General features: G+C 49.1%; 1 pseudogene; it reads right to left on the bottom strand.

Moving 5' to 3' along the window:
- The window catches only part of LOC135902656 (uncharacterized), a 34,642-nt pseudogene extending 15,731 nt beyond the window's left edge, over positions 1–18,911 (bottom strand).
- Positions 18,912–19,476: the final 565 nt, after the last annotated feature.

The raw sequence follows: 19,476 nt of genomic DNA on the forward strand, positions 1-19,476 counted from the left end.
AGGTACTGCGCGATGTAGCTGGAGAGCGTGACCAACTTCGCGCATAACATAAAGAGTAGCTGCAAGACCGGCTGTACAGTCATGCATACGCTGTTGTAGTGAGCGCACTCAACGAGGTGCTAATTAGCACTCCGTTGTATTTACAGTACAAGTGTCTGCAATGGGAAAGGAGCACGAAACGTAAAGGAGGTATGAGTGTGTTTCCTGATTTTTACGGAAGCTCGCCACCGTATTTGCCCACGTAATATAATGGCTTCGTCTTGTTCTGTGTGCAGTGCATTTCGTGTTTTTTTTTGCATCCACACGTACTAGATACTGGTGCAGTAACCATGCACTCGTATAATAAACCTGCTAGAACTCAGCTGGCAAGCTTTAGTCCGTGCACAGCGCGTGTCGTGAAAGCTGGAGGGCGGCAGTGAACACTGTGGTGCGTGCCGACAGCTTCAATCTGAACGCACCCATTTTGTCACCGACGGGGATTTCGTTCATACTCGCACGACAGAAAGCTCCCAGTGTGAACGCGTCTTAATATCGCCAATGCGGATTTAGCCTACTCCTGCGGCAGAATGCATATCCTGTCGTAAAATGCGCTTATACTACACCTGAAGAATATCGCACACAACTGTTTTCCTGTGAAGTACCTAAAGAGGACAGACATTTGTAGCTCGGAATGTCAGGCAAGCATGAAAAGAAACATATTCTCGGCTTTATTTCCTAATCAATGCATTTGGATTTCATTTCATTTCATTTTATTTCCTTAAAGACTCCATAGTAGGGGTATTACACAAGGGGTGGGAATACAACATATACAAACAAGTGTTATAATGCATTCAATTCTGTATATAAAAAGTTGTTACATCTTGAACAAATTGTGAAAAGCAGGTGATGGCAGCGATTTGATGACGAAGGCCATTCCAGTCTTTAGATGCTCGGTAGAAAAATGAGGCTGAAAATGTATTTGTGTGTGAATATGGTTGTGCTACCTGCTGGGGATGGCCAATGCGCCGTGACCGGCGCGTTGGGGGAACAATGTATGGTGGTCGATTCAGTGTCTAATAGTAGAACCTGTGGAAGAGGGAAAGGGTGGCAATGTGGCGAGGAAGGGTAGAAGTGATAAGGAAGAGTCTTTTTTTAAAGATGATATGCTGACGTTGTAAGAGTATGTGGAATGAATATACCTGGTGGCGTGATCTTGAACTGCCTCGAGGGCATTGGCATTTTCGTCATAAAAACTGGTGTCGGAACAACAAAAGAGACAGATGAACTATAAGCTTGTTTACTGACGCATTAAATTCAAGCGCCTGAAAAGCGTGTTAAACTTAACAGGACGAGTGAGGTGTGCTCCCTGGCAGCGAGAAGTTACAGGGCAATCTCCGAAACTTTGGCCGTTACGCTACCGAACTCCTGCGACGTATCTAAGCGATGTCTAAGCTGTTTTCGGTTCTCGCATATCAATGACTATCAACTGTATCATGTGGAAATAGAAAACTGTAATGGACAGCTCTGGTTTTGTCCGGGCACGCATTCCGTATTCCTTGCGCGCCTCAAACAGCCATCGTCCGATTTTACTTGCGCGACTAACAATGACACAATGCAGCCAGGCTCTTCAACAAGGCCCGTAATCAGGAGAACGCGCAGAGCCCGACAATGGGACGTGAGGCTGCCGCCATAATGCCGACCGCAGCCAATGTCGCGGAGCAGGCGGCTCAGCCAGTCTACCAATGCGCCGTGAAGGCGATTCCTTCCGCATCGCGCAGTCGTGCACCCCCCTCCACATCATCGGTCCCAGCACTCGGCGCGCCGACGCCCCTCACGCCAAGAGGGGGCAGCTGTTTCTACTCGGGGGCCATCCATTACGCCGCGCAGCGCGCTCCCTTCAGCGTACAGGAACACGGCCCCTTTGTGCGCGGAACCCGTCGGCCCCGACAGAGCCCTCCAGCAATTGGCAGGAGGACAGAGGAACAACTTCCCCGGCGTATTCTCACTCCCACAGCGCGAAGAACATCGTCCATCAGCAGGGTCATCATCTAAAGGGTGATTTATGCGCTCACCTTCCCTTTTAAAGCGGCATAATAGAGAACGGAGGGGGATCGACAGCAGCAGCGAGACAGCCTCCGCCGGTGTGTAAACGGTTCTCGCGTCTCAAGTCCTCCCCGAGAACCCGGGGCCGCAGCCGGACACAGAACGCGTACAGACGCACGTACAACATCACGCGAAGAAGCGCGCGGCCAGCGAGAGAGCGCGGCGGGCATGGCTGCATTTCGAGCAGGATTTGTGGCGCGGCGACGCGCACTTTACGCATCTCGCATTGTGGGCGCCGGACAGGCGCTGAGCAAACGACACCAAACACGCCATAAATTACGCGCCGCCCTGTCTCTCCCTCTTGTGTCCCGGCTGCACGTTTTTTTGTCGCCGACAATGCGGCCACATTGTGTGCGTGCGTGCCGCGGCTGTTGCTCCTGCCGCTTTGAGCGCGGCAGCGGGGTCGCTCGCACGCGGGGTCTCGCGGCCGCGGCTCCTCCCACTGTCTCTCACGGGCGGGAAAGATAGATGGCACATTCCCCCGTCTGCCACCGCCTTCGCGGGGCGCCTTTTATGCGCGCGCGCGCCGATGGGTGTTCATTTACGCTGATGCGCGATGAGCCCGCGGATAGAGCCGGCCGGCGTCTTTACTGCTGTCAGGCGCATTGGGTTTGCCGTGTAGATGGCGTGACTCGTTTGTTATTTCGCTCAGTTCTAAAGACATACGCTGACGTGGGCGACAGAGTGTCGTTCTCTCAGAGGGTAGCCTTATAACTCGTGTCAACCAGCTCGAGTACATGCGATCAGCCGTCCCGCGTACAATTATGACGGGGACGTTCCTACATTTACCGCCAAAACGTATTGTTGGCCTAATTTGTCCATTCACAGTCCTTTATGGACCTTTCGCAGGCTGTAGTTTGCGAGACATTTCCAAGAATATTAGTCACCTAACAACGGCGATTGACATGTTCAATGCTATGTCAGTTTGGTAGTAAGGATATTTATGAACTGTGTTTTTAACTGCTATTAATGGCGTTCCAAGCTTGTATTGCAATGTCTACTTTAGTGATGTGACTGCAGAGTGCTGAAACAGCCGTTCTTTTGCGACTGTACCAGCATGTGTGGACGCAGCAGTTCCTACCACCGACAAGTACTGCACAGAAGCGTGGTCAACACAGCTTATTATTTCAAGAGAAGCTGCTGAAGATGGAGAGAGAGCTAAAGAGTGTAGAAAAGGCAACACCTAGGATGATCAACTATGCTCTTGACAATATTTGGTTGAAAAAAGAAATTATCGCCGCGCTAGGTGTAGCCAGCGTCTAGGTATGAGCCTTTTGAAAGGTATGAGTTCTCAGCTTTTGCGCGTGACGTCACAGCTTTCATTAAGCGCTATAGCCTTCTGTTACCATGGGAGTGAGAGGCTGCTTTGCGACAGCTGCAAGCGCACTTCATTCTACATGCGTCTGCCGTGCTTCCTTTCTCTCTGGAGGTGAAATGTGGCAGTCGATTCACCAAAGTAAGGGCTGTCAGCGAGCTCATGTATACTGCTCTTTCGCTCAACAAGCGATCTCAAGAAATTTGTCTAGAAGAAGGAGAAATGCTTTTACGCCAGGACACGTGTACATAATGTGAATCACGAGAACAATTGGCAGCCGATGAGCGAAGCAAGGACGGGGATAAATGACCCGGCTGCGCAAAGAGCCGCGCACGGCATGTACACGCGAGAGCGCGTGTAGTAGGTTGTACAAGCCACGCGTCTAATATCGGACCTGGCATCGGCTCAGATTCGTTAAAGCCGCTCAATTTTTCATAAAAACGGCCGTCCGTATGCCAACCTCTGCGCGTTCCTTCTCCCCGCGAGTACAAAGTGATCCCTCCTTTAACCCGTCGCCTCCACGCAGCCATGCGGCGGCGTGCTCAGTGCGGGACAGCACGTCTCGACAGGGGTATACAGTGTATAGCCGGCCGTGTGCGTGTGTGTCTAATGGCCGTCGAGGAGGAGGGTGCGCGGGTCCGCAAAGGGGAGCCGGAATCAGATGCCAGAAGCCGATAGGGGCGCGTGATTAACGACCGCCGGCTGTCTTCGATGTGGGCCAGTCATGCATCGACGGCTGCCATTATCGGCCGCTGCCACGGCCCGCGCTTGGAAAGGGCCGCGCGAACTGTTTCTCCCTACCGGCCGATCATCGAGCGCCCTCGCGCGTCCTGCTCGGCGCGGTTGCCGCCGGCGCGACTTGCCGCGTGTGCCGGTCACTCCGTGGGCGCTGGTCGCCGCGGCGGCGGGTGGCGCGGCGCAGCGCTATTAAGCGACCGGGCTCGTGTGGCTATGCCCTCTGTGTGCTGTCGTGGCGAAGCCTGAGGGCACGCCGCCCATGCAGCAGAAAGCACCCCTTAATGGCTGGCTCCAGTGAGATTAAAGGCGATGACAATGTCATTTGTTTTGAGTCACCCGAAACCATATATTTTACCGTCCGCCGCGGGTTATATATGGCAGGCGGAGTGTGTTGTCGATGGTTTAAACTCTCGGGGCAGGTGTCGAGAGCTCAGGTACCTTGCAGCCATAACTGGGAAGGGGAAACCAAATTTGTTTGTTTACGTACAGTTAGCGACTTAGCATATGTGTTAATTTACTATGTCACGCTTAAAATATTTCTGCGCGGCTCCACGAGTAACTGTCAGCTGCCACCGCCTGTCGCTGTCTTAACTCTACATTTTCTAAATGTGCTTTCTTTAATCCATGCATTTTTTTCTTCTTCGTGATTGGAGCTAAGGGCTTATACTAAAAAAATTTATTCGGCTCTATATATAGATCTTGTATGCCAACGGACAGAACACAGACGGTGTTCGCCGCTCTGTTCCTCCCTACCGCACAGTTTCTATCGCGCCTTCAGCCCGATCATCGTCTGCTCTGCGGCTTCATCGACAGCCAGAAGTGCAATGTAGCAAGATGGACAGCTGGGCGGCGTAAGAAGACCGTAAAAAGTAAGAAGACCGACCTGGCCCATGCACGCTCGCCACGAAGCAAGTAGCTGAGCACCGCCCGTAGCTCCAACGAATGGTATACTCTGACTTCATACACATGTACGCAGAGTGGTTCTAACCGGCTCTATACTATTTATGCCAGTTGTATCACAATGTAGTAGTCATTTTGTCATTATGAACATGTAGAAAGTCGAGTTGTACACTATAGCCTCGCCAAAGTCGAAACTTATTTCCTTCCATGGTAGGGATTATGTTCATCAACAGCCAGCGAACTGGTAACTTGCTCGCCGCATACAATATGACCCAAATTCGCGTTCAAGAGGGTATAGGGGTTGAACATCATATAGCGAACAGTGTTCCACAAGACGAAATGTTTAAGAGGAAAAGTAACGTTATCCATAATGATACATCATGTTCCAGTTTCCACGTTGGCAGTAATCGTTCCTTGAGAACAAACGTTCCCTCTCATTGCCTCACCGGAGCACTCATAATCTGCTTCTCAAAGGTGGCCTTACAAAGTCCCGTATATCAGCCGTGCATCGCACGTCGATCGAAAAACCGCTCTTGAAGACTACAGAAAGCCATCACGAAGTATACATCTATACAGTCTTTCAGTGGCTGTCACTGCAGCGTCACTGCCGACGAAGGAGCCGAATCAACTTCAATTCTCTTATATAATGGATATGCTCGCTATGGCATCTGAGCACTCCTGCTCGACATCGCTTGAGGGAAAGGATACGCCATTTTAGGACTATTCACCAATCACTATACGTTACACTGACCCATGCCATGTCTGCCCTTCCGGACAGTGGGGTCCAACATAACTGTGGCACTTGTAGCTGGACGTTACCATCACCAACGCTTACTTCTTCGATTAAATGGCGGCCAGTGGCGGAGCGCTACGCTTGTACTCCAGAGGCAACGAAAAGTAAACGACGTTAAAATGTGTGTGTGTGTGTGTGTGTGTGTGTGTGTGTGTGTGTGTGTGTGTGTGTGTGTGTGTGTGTGTGTGTGTGTGTGTGTGTGTGTGTGTGTGTGTGTGTGTGTGTGTGTGTGTGTGTGTGTGTTTGTGTGTGACGATGGCGCTCTTCCCCTTCGCACCACTTAAAGTAAGTCAGGCAAAACATATATCTCCGGCGTCAGCATCTTCGGACCTCGGCGTCGATGAAGAAAACACGAGGGCGTGCTGCGGCTTTTCAAGCCTGAGTGGTGGCCTGTCGCATAGTGGTGAGCACTTTTTTGTGCCCTGTTATCATTTCTCACATTGTCCAACTCCATACAAGTTCACATTACGTTCGCGAGAAAAAAAGGGTAAGCAGCACGGGAACAAGAAAGAAGCGCGACACACGCGAGCGCTTGCGCGTACTGCTTCATACTCCGCATCCCAGCTGTACCCATGCGCTGTTTCCTCGCTAAGAAAGAACCGGCTAGCCTAAATTCGCAGCTTTCGTTATTTGCCTGGCTTTTCGAGCCACTATGGGAGCGTCTCCGTCTTTGCGTGCCATCGATAGCGCGTATCTTTATTTTTGTTTTCACTAAAATGCTGCTGTCGACTGAAATGAGTAGGTGGCATAATTTAAACGCAAGACCTCAATTCAGGGTATACAAACTGCCGTACGCACACTGGAAACGTTACCGGCTCTCGATCGCGCATAATGGTGGCGAATAATTGACTTCGTCAGTGAGGGGGCTGTCGCGCGTTTTTATTTTGTCTCACTACCGATGGCGGCCCGCGAATACCTTGGCGGGAAGCGTGACAGCCGGCGCAGACGGGCGCAGTAAGTTGTATCTGGCGAATAACGCCGCACGTTTTATTTCTCCGAACGCGTCCCCCTACTCCGTACTGTAAACAGACGAGTGTAGCATCTTCGCCGGTCGCATAAAACGCGCCGCGGCGTGTTCTGCTGCGGACCTCTTTATGCGGTGACAGCTGGCGATGTCTATGCCCGCAGCCTGCGCATGAGGGAAATATCGCCCGCGATGTCATCATTTCTGGGAGCAAGTGCGGCACATATAGCAAAGCCGCCGCAGAGGCGTCTAAAGGAGCCCGTCACTGTCAGTGGCTGGTAATGAAAGACCTTGTCTTAGCACAGCCCAGCTCGTTACCTGCAGATATCGCCGCCCGCTCGTCTGCCACCTGCCACGCACGGCCGCTACCGGTCTGGAATCGCGGTCGAGGCTTTTTCGTCCCCCGGCGAGGCCTGTCCGCGCACAGCCTGGCGCAACGCCGAGTGTCGGGTTACGGCGAGGCACCACAAAGACAGCCGCCCGATGGCATGACACCCGAGCGACATCGCCGACAAGGAAGGCCAGTGAGCCGAGCGGCCCAATAAAGAAACCTGCATATACACGTGCAGCAGCTGCGCAGCGTTCGAGAACTTGAGCCCGCAGCAGCGCTGCCTTGGGAGCTTTTGCTTGATTCCGCATTCGCTCACGTGGATGCTGGCCTTGTGCGACCGCCATGTTGGAAGTTCACCCAAATAATATTGCGCATTTTCGACGGAGTTATTGAACGTCGGTTAGGGCCGTTTGCATCTCCTCGGAGCTATATTATAGTACACGTATAGTGAATTGCCATTTTGTATTAATTAAATGTTTTCATGTTATTTGCGCTTATCGCCCTAGGCATTGTCCGAGTGCACCACCTCTGCAAGGGTGCGCATGATGGGAAAACAAATCAGCCTTCTTCGTGGTTGCAAAGAGCGCTTGTGCGAAGCACCTTGCGCGAAGCATGTGTTGACCTCACGTGGAGAACGAACCTGGCAAGGGGCAGTGTGCGTGTTCATAACTGGTGAGAAACAAGACAGATGTGATCCAATTGGAAGGACACATTATCCCAGCAATTCGGGGCATTCGGCTGCACCTCCCTTGGCTATCTCACCTTGTGAAGGAGGTCTCACCTCAGTGGACACCGTGAGCGCTCATGCATTTACGTGGCATTGTTTTCTCCCAAAATGGCAGGGGTACGAACGCTCTGGAGGATTTTCACTCGAACAGGTACTCCTGCAGCAAGGGCGGCTCGTCGCAATGATGTGGAGTCAATAACAGACAACGAATGGCAACACTTAAAATTATTTATCCCGTTGAAATATTCTTTTAAGACTTAATTTGCATTTCTTCCGCGGAGACAGGTCGCTTACTTGCAAAAAACAATAGGGCCCAAGTCTCCACTATTGAACTTCGCCCACATGAGGGCCAGTATGTCGGCACAGTGTCCTAGGTTTTATAGAGTTTTCGTGTATTTGAGCTGCCTTTGTTACAAACGTCTTGAGAACATGCTAGGGAAAGTCTTTGGTTTCTTTATAATGAATGCTTGGGCAATCTCTATTACGTCTGCGCCTTTCATATTACTGAAAAGCTGATCTGCGCCTACCTGCAGTGACAAAGACCAGCTGACACGTCGTGGATTGAGCAGCTATACTTTATATGTACAGTCGCGGACAGAATATTACAGACCATGAAATCTAAGAAAAAGCTGAATATCTCCGCAACCTCACAACGCAATCTGGTATTTGCATTTTGGACCTCGACTAGAATATGCTAACAACGTTGTCGTGGGCAGTTTTACTGGTTACTGCTACAGGCTGCTCGGGATTTGAACGTTTTCGGAGATTCCGTGGTCCATTTTATTCTGTCCGCGACTGTACATGTCGCTGCATGCTGGAACAGCTACTACCCTGCGCACATTTCACTGCACAAGTGAGTCTATTACCAAACTCAGCGGCACCAAATGTACCATGAGAAGGCCAGTAGTGTAGGTGCATACTGAATGGCTGTGCATACTCTGTTTACGCCTTCTAGGAGAAAGCTGTACTACTGTAACATCGTTTTACTCCCACTTGGGTATCACACGTTTTACTCTAACTACCACTTGGACATCACAAGTCAGGATAGGTGCAATTCAAGGAACCCTACTCCATTACTTTGCTTTCTTATCATTAGCGCTCACGGCCTGCCGATGCCAATTCGATAACGTCGTTGGCGCATCGCTTGGACCATTGAATAAGTTCGAAAAGGAGTAGCATTGCCATATAATTGTTACAATATTCTTGCCATGTTAAAGGGACCAACAACCAATTTAGATGGTATGCCCTGCTTTCTCCTTTTTTTTTTATGCAATGGGAAACATATTGGTCAGACTATCTAATCCTGCAGTGGTAAGCGAAAAAAACCGTGGAACATTTTTAAACAGGCTTTTTCGATCTGCAGTCACGGTAGCGATCACGAAGTCGTACGCTGTAAACGTGCCGAAACGAGTGATAGGTGAGCTCGATAGCAATTATACGCCGGCATTAGTGGGATGCGGTAGGATCATGCCAGTACCACAATTGCTATTCAGGTATTGCTGGCACTCATTTGCGGTACAATTATTCGATGGCATTTTGTATCTCGCCGGGAGACCGCAGAACTCGGGGCACTCACTCGCAAACTCGCGCGCGTACAAAAGCACTCGTGTGCGCCGCCAAGCAACATGGAGGACGCCACGACTTGCCACGGCTGTGCCGATCTCGTTGCCGCGAAGGCAGCTCCTTTTGTCTGGGAGGACTTCTTTTTAGCTTGTAATACTCATAAAACAAAGCGCGAACGCCTATGTAGTGTAAAGACTGCCATTTTGAACAATCAGTATCGTGCACTTGTTAACGTTCGGCTTACGTTCGGTTATCTGTTTACGTCCATCTCTAGTACTAAGGTTTAACTGGCGGTTCGCGCCATTTACCGTTATCCGCGACTTTGTGTGCAAAATTTAAGATTATAAAGCCTACTTAAACCGCGAACAGCATGCTGGATTTTGTCACTATAAATTATGGTCCTTTCATTTTCAGCAACATCACACGACACGTTCGTGGGCGCTCGGTCATATTGTGTGCAGGTACACCTTCTCCTTTGTTCCGGGTACATTTAAACCAATCCTGACGGCGATAAGGCACATCAACGTATTTTCGCCACTGACAACGAAAAGATCGCGAAAGGCATATTACGAAAGGAAAAGAACATGATAAATTGAAACGTTAACTGAAAAGCAAGGCAACAAGAATTTATGGTTGGTAGCTTCAGAATCCGCGCAGAAGTACATTTCAGGATACCTGAATCATGAGAATGAGAACTCCAGATAAATAAAAAGTAATTTAAGAGACACTGCAGGCACTCCAGGTTATGCCCATCTGCTTAGCAATGAAGGCTTGTAACGTGTTAAATGTAACGTGTGAAATATGTAGCGTAGAAATCAAACTGCAAGGTCGCCGATGCTCCTTGCCGGAAACTTTAATTATCCGAATATTGACTAGCAGTTTTTCACAACCCTCGGTGGCACAAGAAGAAAGAGTGCCAAAAATTTCCGGGTGAAATTGTATTATTTTATTTGTGACATACCGTTTCCATTCATGTGTACGGTGATTGAATTTGAGATCTTATTCGCCCTGTTGAACAAATTGTCATGTTGTTTAATGTGTTAGACGGCATCAGTAACAACACTGCGAATTCAAAGTAGCAAGCAGGAAAAGAACAGAGCACACGAAGAATGCTTTATTTGGCTCCGACCGAGGACAACGATGCGTTGTTGACAAATCAACTACCCTCCTTTTCCTTCGAGCTCTTGCTAATAGCAATGAAGTGAAGAACTGGATGTTTATTTGCGTCAAGCTTACCTCACTGAAACAAACATGCATTGTTAACTTCTTTCTCACCAAGCCCATGCAAAGTATGTGGTTCAACGTTGCATAGATAAATAAAAAGAATGATGCCGATGCACCTCTCAGGGTGCAATCTGAGAAGCGAAGTTTTTGAGAAACGCTTAAATAAGTGCCATTCAACTGATCATATTATGTACAGCGGTTTGCACTAAAGCGGTCAATTGTCTGCCTATACCGCTGAAGACGGCATGACGCGGAGATCCCTACCACGTGACCAACGTAACCACACATTATACTGTCTCCGGGATTCGCCTCCCTTGCTATGACACTATATCTAGGGTCGGCAAGCCCCGTGGAGCGGGCAGATCTTGGCGACACTGCAACAGTAAAGTGCACTTTACTCGGCGAAAGACCAACCAAAAACCACATGCGCCAAACCCCATACCGAAAGTAAGCATAGAAAGGTTTGTTTTATTACAGAATTTGTTCTGTTGGCGACGTATGTATTTGCAATGCGGATATTTATCAGTATCATCTTTTTTATCAGTGAGCAATTTCGTAGACAACAAGGCCAGTAGAGCAGCCAGGACAACTGTAAGGGTAGTAAAAACGGTAAACCTGCCCTGCGTATGAGCTATTCGGCAAGAAAATGGTGATTTTGTGCGGGTACAATAGTGGTGGCTGCCTAGCTGCCTTCAGCGCCTGAATAACGTAAAGCGGGATGATGTGCCGGATCATCTGCTTCAGCGTCGACGCGTGTTTCGTTTTTCGTCGTACTGCCGCAGAATTTCGGTCACTCGTGGCAGTTTTACGCAATAGCGCTTGTTTCTTGTTTGGATTTTAACGTTTTATACGCTGTATGAAAATATCAGGTTTTCTCCGCGCCGATGTGGACCGGATTTCGCTCTACGTACTATTGCAGAAATATATACCGCGGTAGCTTCTAAAGAAGCTCAACGGTCGTTAAGTCCCGGTGGCAAAGTTTAGAGCTCGCATAGACAGGTACAGAACAAGTTCCGCTAGCAAGAGTGAGGAGGAGGAAAAGGAAAGAGAAAGGCAGGAAGGTTAACCAGAATGAAGTCCGGTTTGCTACCCTACACAGGGGTAATGGGAAAGGGGAAAGCAAAGATGACAGGGAGAGAGAGGAGGAAAGGAACGAAGGAAATTAGCGGTGAGTTCGCTGATGCATGTGGTCTAATAGAAATTGCGTTAATAGTCACAGACGTTCACACAAGCCCGTCGTCCTCAAGAAGCACAAAAGCACCTTCACCGCTTTATGGGCCGACGAGCGATGGGGGCGGTGTTCCAGCAGCACCTGCACAGAAAGCGGCCGATTGTCCAGTTTTGGAGATCGTTAGCAAGTTATTGTTAGCAAGCTGTCGAATACGCCAAGGGAGAGAGACGCGACTAATGCACCCAGTCATGCATGCACGTAGCAAAGCTTCACGTCTCGTAAATCGACGGCCCTTATTTCGTTTGCACATGTGAAGGCATGTTGTCGTAGGTGTTGGGAACTTATTGGTATACGTTTAATAATAATTTTAAAAAGATTTGGGGGGGGGGGGGCTTTCCTTTTTACTTCCTCGTGGACGACGGGGCATCGTTCGTTACTGCCAGATCGTTGTCTTTGGCCGTCCACGTCCATGAAAAATGGCTTTATTATTTGAGTACCTCAAGCGGCAGCTTTAGCTCGGGCCCAACTCCGACGCGGCCTATTCAAATACATGTAAAACGCAGAAACGCTTTTCTGAAATAACACCTCGTCTGATCTTAATGAAATTTGTTGCATTTGAGAGAGAAAGTTAAATTCTAGTGACTGTTGGAAGGGGAATATCAATTTAGGGCCTGGAGTTTTTTAAAAGAAATTTCGAAAATTCGAAAGTTCCACCAAGAGTAGGAGCACGAAGTTTACAAATTAATAGCACTTGTTACGGTCGGCCTGCAGAGGGACCGACCTACAAAATTCTCCCAGCCTGCCGCAGCTGCGGGGGTGCAGCTGCAGCAGACTCTCCCAGTCTGCTGCATCGACTCGCTTTGTAAGGACGACAATGCGCCGCGTCAACAGTCCGTCGGCGCCACCATGTCTACACGCGGTCGGCGGACCAAGTATTGTTAGCGGGTTCGCCGCCGCCGTCTCGGTTTGTTTGGAGCGGGGGAACTCCTGGAAGATGTTTTGCGTTGCGGTCTCACGGGTCCCAGAAGTGGTCAGTCAATGGACAGACGCGGTGGCCACTGTCTGCAGGATCAGCTCTGGCATTAAAGAGGCGCCTGCTCGGGTCAATACCTCTGTCTGCGAGAACCCTCTCTCCACGGTGTGTTCAGTGAAACCTGTGCGGAAGTGAGTGTGTAAACCCTCACCCTCAAAGGCGGGTCGGCCACGATGACTGTGGACGCTCCCAGGTGAAGGTTGAATGGCCGTTTTCTCTCACCTAGGGATCCAGGGAGGACAGAGTGTTTATAAGCGGCTGTTGCGTGGCTGTTGGGTGTTGATTCTCTTTCAGTCAGCTAGACTGATGAAATGTAACGTTCTCCACCCTTCATGTAGATATTGTAAATAAAATTGGAGGACGTTTAAGCTTCGCCTTCAAGAGTGGAACGCGACAGCGTTCCCGTCGACCCGCCAAGGGGTGTAAGACAATGGGCTACGGCGCAGCGACTACGCGCCCCGCATCGGACGCGGTGAGCGTCGAGCAACGCAGCGTTCGGCGCGGCAACGAAATGTGCGCCTGAGCAAGCGACGCACGCCTGAGCCTTAGAAACAGCTCGTTTCTAAGACAACACCGCATTCACCAGAGGCGCTTTTGTACCGCTTTGAAGCATCGAACTCGTGGCTCAGTGGTAGCGTCTTCGTCTCACACTCTGGAGACCCTGGTTCAATTCCCACCCAGCCCATCTTGCAAGTTGTTATTTATTCATGAAGTGCCTGCTGAGATTTATTGCTCACGGCCAACGCCACCGACACCGACGCCGATGACACCGGCTTTTCTGCGACACGAGCTCCTTAACGCTGTCGCGTTAAAATGCCATATTCCTCGTTCTCGATGAGAACAAGTCCTTCCTTTCAACAACGTCCTCAGCGTGGATGAGTCGGACGACGGCATGGGCCAGCTACCATCTATTTCATGCCCGACCCCAATCCTTACACTCTGCATCAACAACAGCTATCGCGGTTCTGTAAACAGCGCCCATTAGAACATGCAACGCGGACTGATTCGATATATAAATTTATATCTTACGTGAATTTGTTGCATCGTGTACAAGGGTTCTGCAAAAGCTGTATTTCCATATCACTAAATGTTTTGAGGGTCATGTGTAACAGATCAATTTGTCCGCTTTAGATTTACAATTAGAAGAAATGCACAAAATTGCGATATAGTTTTTGACTGCCTAGAGACAGAGTCGTAAACTTGATGGTTTCGTTTTCTGAGATTTTGTAAGTTTTGTCAATTTTTAATAAAAAATTGAAGATGTAAATAAAAAGTTCGAAACTAACAGTGACCAGGCTTTGTGTTTTTTTTTAAATGCAACAAACCTCGTCAAATTTGGTGCAGTGGTTGACGAGAAAAACGAATTCTCCTTCTACATGTATTGAGCTATCTCAATACATGTAAAAGGAGAGTTCGTTTTTCTCGTCAACCACTGCACCAGGTTTTACGAGGTAGAGGAAGCTTTAGCTCGGATTCGCCTATCTCAATACAAATAAAAAAATAATTCGTTTTTCGCGTCAACCGCTGCACCAAGTTTGACGAGGTTTGTTGCATTTAAAAGAAAAGTTTAAAATCTAGTGACTGTTGGTTTCGAATTTTCGATTTAGGTCGTCAATATTTTATTATAAATTGGCAAAATCGCTAATTTTCGGGAAACGAAACTATCAAATTTACAACTCTAATTCAGCAATGAAAACACAATTATGATGATAATTATGATGATAAACACAATGATATCACAATTATGTGAATTGCATCTAATAGTACATCTAAAGCGGACAAAATTGATATGTTAGACGTGAATTTCAAAAATTTAGTAATATGTAAATACAGCTTTCGCAGAACCCTTGTACACAACGTAACGAATTCACATAAGATATGCAACGACATATCGAATTGGTCCGCTTTCAATTATCTACCGGATTCCGTTTACAGAACCGCGATATCGGTTTTTGACGCAGACCTGTTAATTTGTAAACTTCGTGCTTCTATTTTCTTCAAACTTCTGAATTTTTGAGAACCTTTTTAACAGAATTCAGAATCTCAATCGAAATTCCGCTTGCAACAGTCACTACTATTTAACTTTCTCTTGCAAATGCAACAAATTTTGTTAAGATTGGTCCATGGGGTTACCTCAGGAAAGTGTTTTTGCGTTTTACATGTATTTGAATAGTCAGAGTCGGAGTTGGGCCCGAGCTAAAGCCTCCTCTGAAGGCTGCGACTATCTTCCTCACTCAAGTTACCAGCAATATTGTTGATCGATAAATTTCTGTAGCGGCTCAAGTTTTATCGACCGTGGAATTCAGAGCCTTCGTGATCAACACGCACCTTTATTGGCCTGCATATCGCATCGTGCGGCGTAGCTGTGTTTCGTTCGCATGCGACCGATTCCACGATGACGCATGAGACATCTTGCGGTAATTTTCTCGTTATAGCATTGAAAATGCCCGAAGAGAACAGACGGGAAAAAAAATTGCGAAACTACGAAGTAATGACCCACAGTCCGTGGTTAACAGTATTAAATAAGTAAAATAATCAATAAATGGAGTAAAGTCGGGGTTGGTGATGTTTTTGTTTTCTATTTTAACCTAAAGTAATTTCAGCTTATACTTGTATCATGTAGTAGTCAAGGTCGTCTTTATTTGCTCTGGTGATGAACAAATTAGGAAAAAAAACGACTCAACTACTTTCTTTCTTTTTGTCACTATATGGCAAACGTTATCACTAACTTTAACCGGGTCGTCGTGCCTTGAGCACCGACAACCTTTGACAATAAGTTAACTGAATGATAACTAGACTCTGAGGAGTGAGCTCTCACCCAATGAGCTTCTCTAAAATGTCTCTGAACTGTGTACTTCTATATAGACCATGTCTCGCCGCCGCATTCTAAATGAACAATCTGACCAAGACAAGAACATATCCCGGTCTTGGCTGGATATATTCTGTGATCAGCGTATTAAAAAGAATGTAGAAGGCCACGAGCAACTTTTGCCTGTTAAAATACGGCAGTCAGTCCAATTAAAAGATAAGGGGCAACGTTTACTTGCCATAGAAATAAAATAAACCTCCTAAATGGCGGGATAAAATGACTGCGCACCCTCTCGCCGCGGCGAAGCGATGTCATGTGATCCCACTTTCGATGCAAGAACCATTGCAGTGCCGGCACTTCCAGTGGTGCCCCTCGAGCCCACCTGAAGAAAATTGCAAATGAGTATGCGTAATTTCGCGGATCCGTGACGATAACTGCGAAAGAAAACGTGTATTAAGAACGATATACTTAAGACATGCTGAAAACCATGGTAATTATTGTGGAAAGTGGTAAATCTGAATTACCCGTCACAACAGTTGATATGAATAGCCAAATACAGAAAACCTTATTCTCCAGTAGAGGACGCCGCTCATTTTAAAAACTTTTTATACCACAGGTGTCAGGAGCAATGTTATCTAGCCTACTCTCTTCTTCATTAGATTCCACTATGGAACATATATTTCCCGAAGGCACGTCTTGAGCCATAGATTGCACCCCTATAAACTCAGCAGCTAGGTCCGATGATCGCATATGTTCCAATATGACAAAATCCGCCATGTGGCAATTGTTACCTGCTGTGTTTTGACATGCCTTTGACGTAGGCCTTGTGCATACCAGGCGATTGGAAACTTGCTTTGTAGAGGACGCTATTGCCTTGAGGATGGAGTCCCTACGTCTAAATCGGCTGACCCTTCTATGGTCGAATTGACACTATACCATTCTAGTTTACCTTCAAAGACAGACTTTCCTGTTTTGTTTCTTCCTTGTCTTCTAATTTTCTCTTTCCATCAGTGCCCATAATTGTTTGCAGCCTTCAAAAACACTTGACTTTAAAATTGTAACAGCGCCAACACATGCATCCGCAAAGTAACAAGGACGAGACGCAAGCGCTGACTGTCAACTAAATTTTATTGACGGAAGACGGATACCTTATTTAAGGGGAAAGGCAGAAATAAAGGAGGAAGAGAGTCATACAATCGCGAAAAAATGACATTACGCATCCATGAACGAACGTGCCGGACGTTGTTGTGCCATTACCACAAGCCCGGATTCCGAATCTGCCAGATGCGGAATCTATCCTGCGAGCGCCATAATTCTCTCTTCACAAGACAAGATGCTGCGCCGTCGTGCGGGAGAAGCCTCGGCGAGCAGCGTGTTTAGACGTGTCCGCGTGTGCCCGACAGCCCGGCGCCGCACCTCCCTTGCCTGGAGGTCACCGCGCGCGCGAACTTTGAACCGGGTGGCCAGCGCGGTCGCTGGTTGGACCCCTCGGACGACCGTCGTGTGCTGACTTTGTATTGGGCCGTTTGAGTGACAATGGGCCTCGGGGATTATAAAAGCAGCGACACGCCGCTCGAAAACAGGATCTGCCGACCCCACCGGGAGAGAGTGTCGCTCCCGACTGGGGTGAGATGTCGTTTTCGCCGGACGTCGTCGTGCGAGAACAGTCGCGTTTGTTGTGAGCACTCGGCCCCAGTGCCGACCCGTTCATGTCCTGTATGATAACCTGTATATAATGTATAAAGTCCCTTTTGTTATTCTCATCGACGCCTGGCTCGGAGTCATCGCTACCAACGCTCTGTCACGAAACGGGTGACGAGCGCTACGGGACCACAAAGCCGTAATCGTGGTGCAGCGGTACAAGTTCGGAACACTGGTGGCACCGGTTGGAAGTTCGTAACACTGGCGGCACCGGTTGGATGTCGTAACACTGGTGGCACCGGTTGGAAGTTCGTAACAACGTCAACGGAAACAGACATAGAAAAACAAGAAAACTAAAAAAAAGGCGAGGAATACTAACATACAATCAAATCAGTAAGCGGTCTCTTCCAAAAATTGAAGCTCTGCAGCAAAAAGCGATACAGAGGGGGTGCTTACGCACTTGCTGCCATATTTCTGTATGTGGAACGCTTCCAAACTGACGCGCGCCGTCGTGTCGGCACTCTTACCGAGAATGTTTGTCTCTCCCAATCGAGCCTCGAAACCTGTGCATTTAATTACGTGCGCGACCAAATGTACGTACTGGTCCTTTAAATTACTTAAATTTCGGGCATGTTCCCCAAGCGTTCATTAATGCAGCGGCCGGATTGGCTGACATAAGCCTTTCCACATTTCAAGGGAATGACGTAGACCACTCCTGTGGAACACTTGACGAACGGCTTGTCATGTTTTAGCTTACAACCTCTTTTTTTAGATTTGCAGATGCGTGGGCATAACTGTGCCAGCTTGTTGGGTGCCGAAAAAACAACGGACACCCCATGCCTCTTTTCGACCTCCTTGAGATTGTGCGAAGTCTTGTGCAGGTACGGCACAACCAAAGGCTTGTAGGTCTTCAGACGGTCATCTTTTCTTCGTGTTCCTAGTTTTAGCTTTAGGAGGAGGGTCTCAGACACAGCAATCAAGACCGAATAGGGGAACTCCGCCACCAAAAGTCGGCTGGCCTGATTCTTAAAACTTTTCTGCATTAGGTGCGGGCACGACTTCTGAAGAGACGATTCCAAACAGTGCGACGCTACAGCTCTTTTTACAGTTTTGACATGCGCTGAATCATATGGCAACAAATCTATGTGGTTGCCCCGCGCTGCCACACGTCCCAGCGATACATTCGAGGGCTGGCTCTGGCATGCAACTTACCAATGTACTACGATATCAGTATAGGTATGCAAGTCACAGCCTCTCTGCCGATAACCACTTCCTTCAAGTATCCTGCGCTCGGTGGAGGGTGTGCGGAGTGACATTATAAACGCCGCTAACGATGCGCTCCGCATGCGCACGTGCGTCGTTGTAACCTGGCGGCAACGTACATGCATCATCATCAGCAGAGGCAATGACAGGAGGAGGGGGCGTCGCGCGCAGATTGAGCGGGTCCAGCGGGGCCAGCCCATTTGTTTGGCGAAGCGGGGGCATGGCCCCGTCGCCAGAGGCCCGTCTCGTCGCGAACTTGTCATGGCAGAGTGGCCCTCCGAGAGGAAAGAAGAGCGAGAGGTTGAAGAGGAGCGGCAGCTCCGCGCCGCCCTCGCGAGAGAGCGTGCGCAAACACATGTCAAGCCCGCGGCGCGCGCGAGCCGAGCTACAAAGGCGAGCCAGCCGCGCGCCCGAGTGATTGACTGCTCTTGACCCGTCGGGCGAACGCGCCGCTTCGGCGCGCCGGCGTCGAGAAGCTCTCACTAGCGATCGCGCGCTACCGCGGACCAGTTCCCTGCGCGGCGCCGCTCCCTGGTTGGAGAGGGGTGCGAACGCAAATCGTGCGAGGTGGTGGTGCTTTGCCCGCTCGATCGACGCTGAACAGCTTCCGGTGCGCCCTCTAGTGGCCGGCAGCCCGGTGCAGCGACGCTCGCTCGAGACGCTGCGGCGTGTACACGGACAGCAGCGGGAGCCCACCAACGGGCGCGCTGACCTGTGCCTAGTTTGGCTTGTGACCCATGCGCTGTCGCCGGGCTTGCCGGCGCAAGGGCCCGCGAATCGAGTCGTTTGCCCAAAGGGAGAGCGCAGCACTCAGGTGGAAGTCTCGCTCACCCGCTAATGACCCTTCCCACTTCCTCCATCCGTGCGAGACGTGTGCCGGACCGCACTGTTTTACAGGAGCCGAAAAAACGAGCATTGGGGG

This window comes from Dermacentor albipictus, chromosome 1, assembly GCF_038994185.2.
Source record: "Dermacentor albipictus isolate Rhodes 1998 colony chromosome 1, USDA_Dalb.pri_finalv2, whole genome shotgun sequence".
Classification (NCBI taxonomy): Eukaryota; Metazoa; Arthropoda; class Arachnida; order Ixodida; family Ixodidae; genus Dermacentor; species Dermacentor albipictus.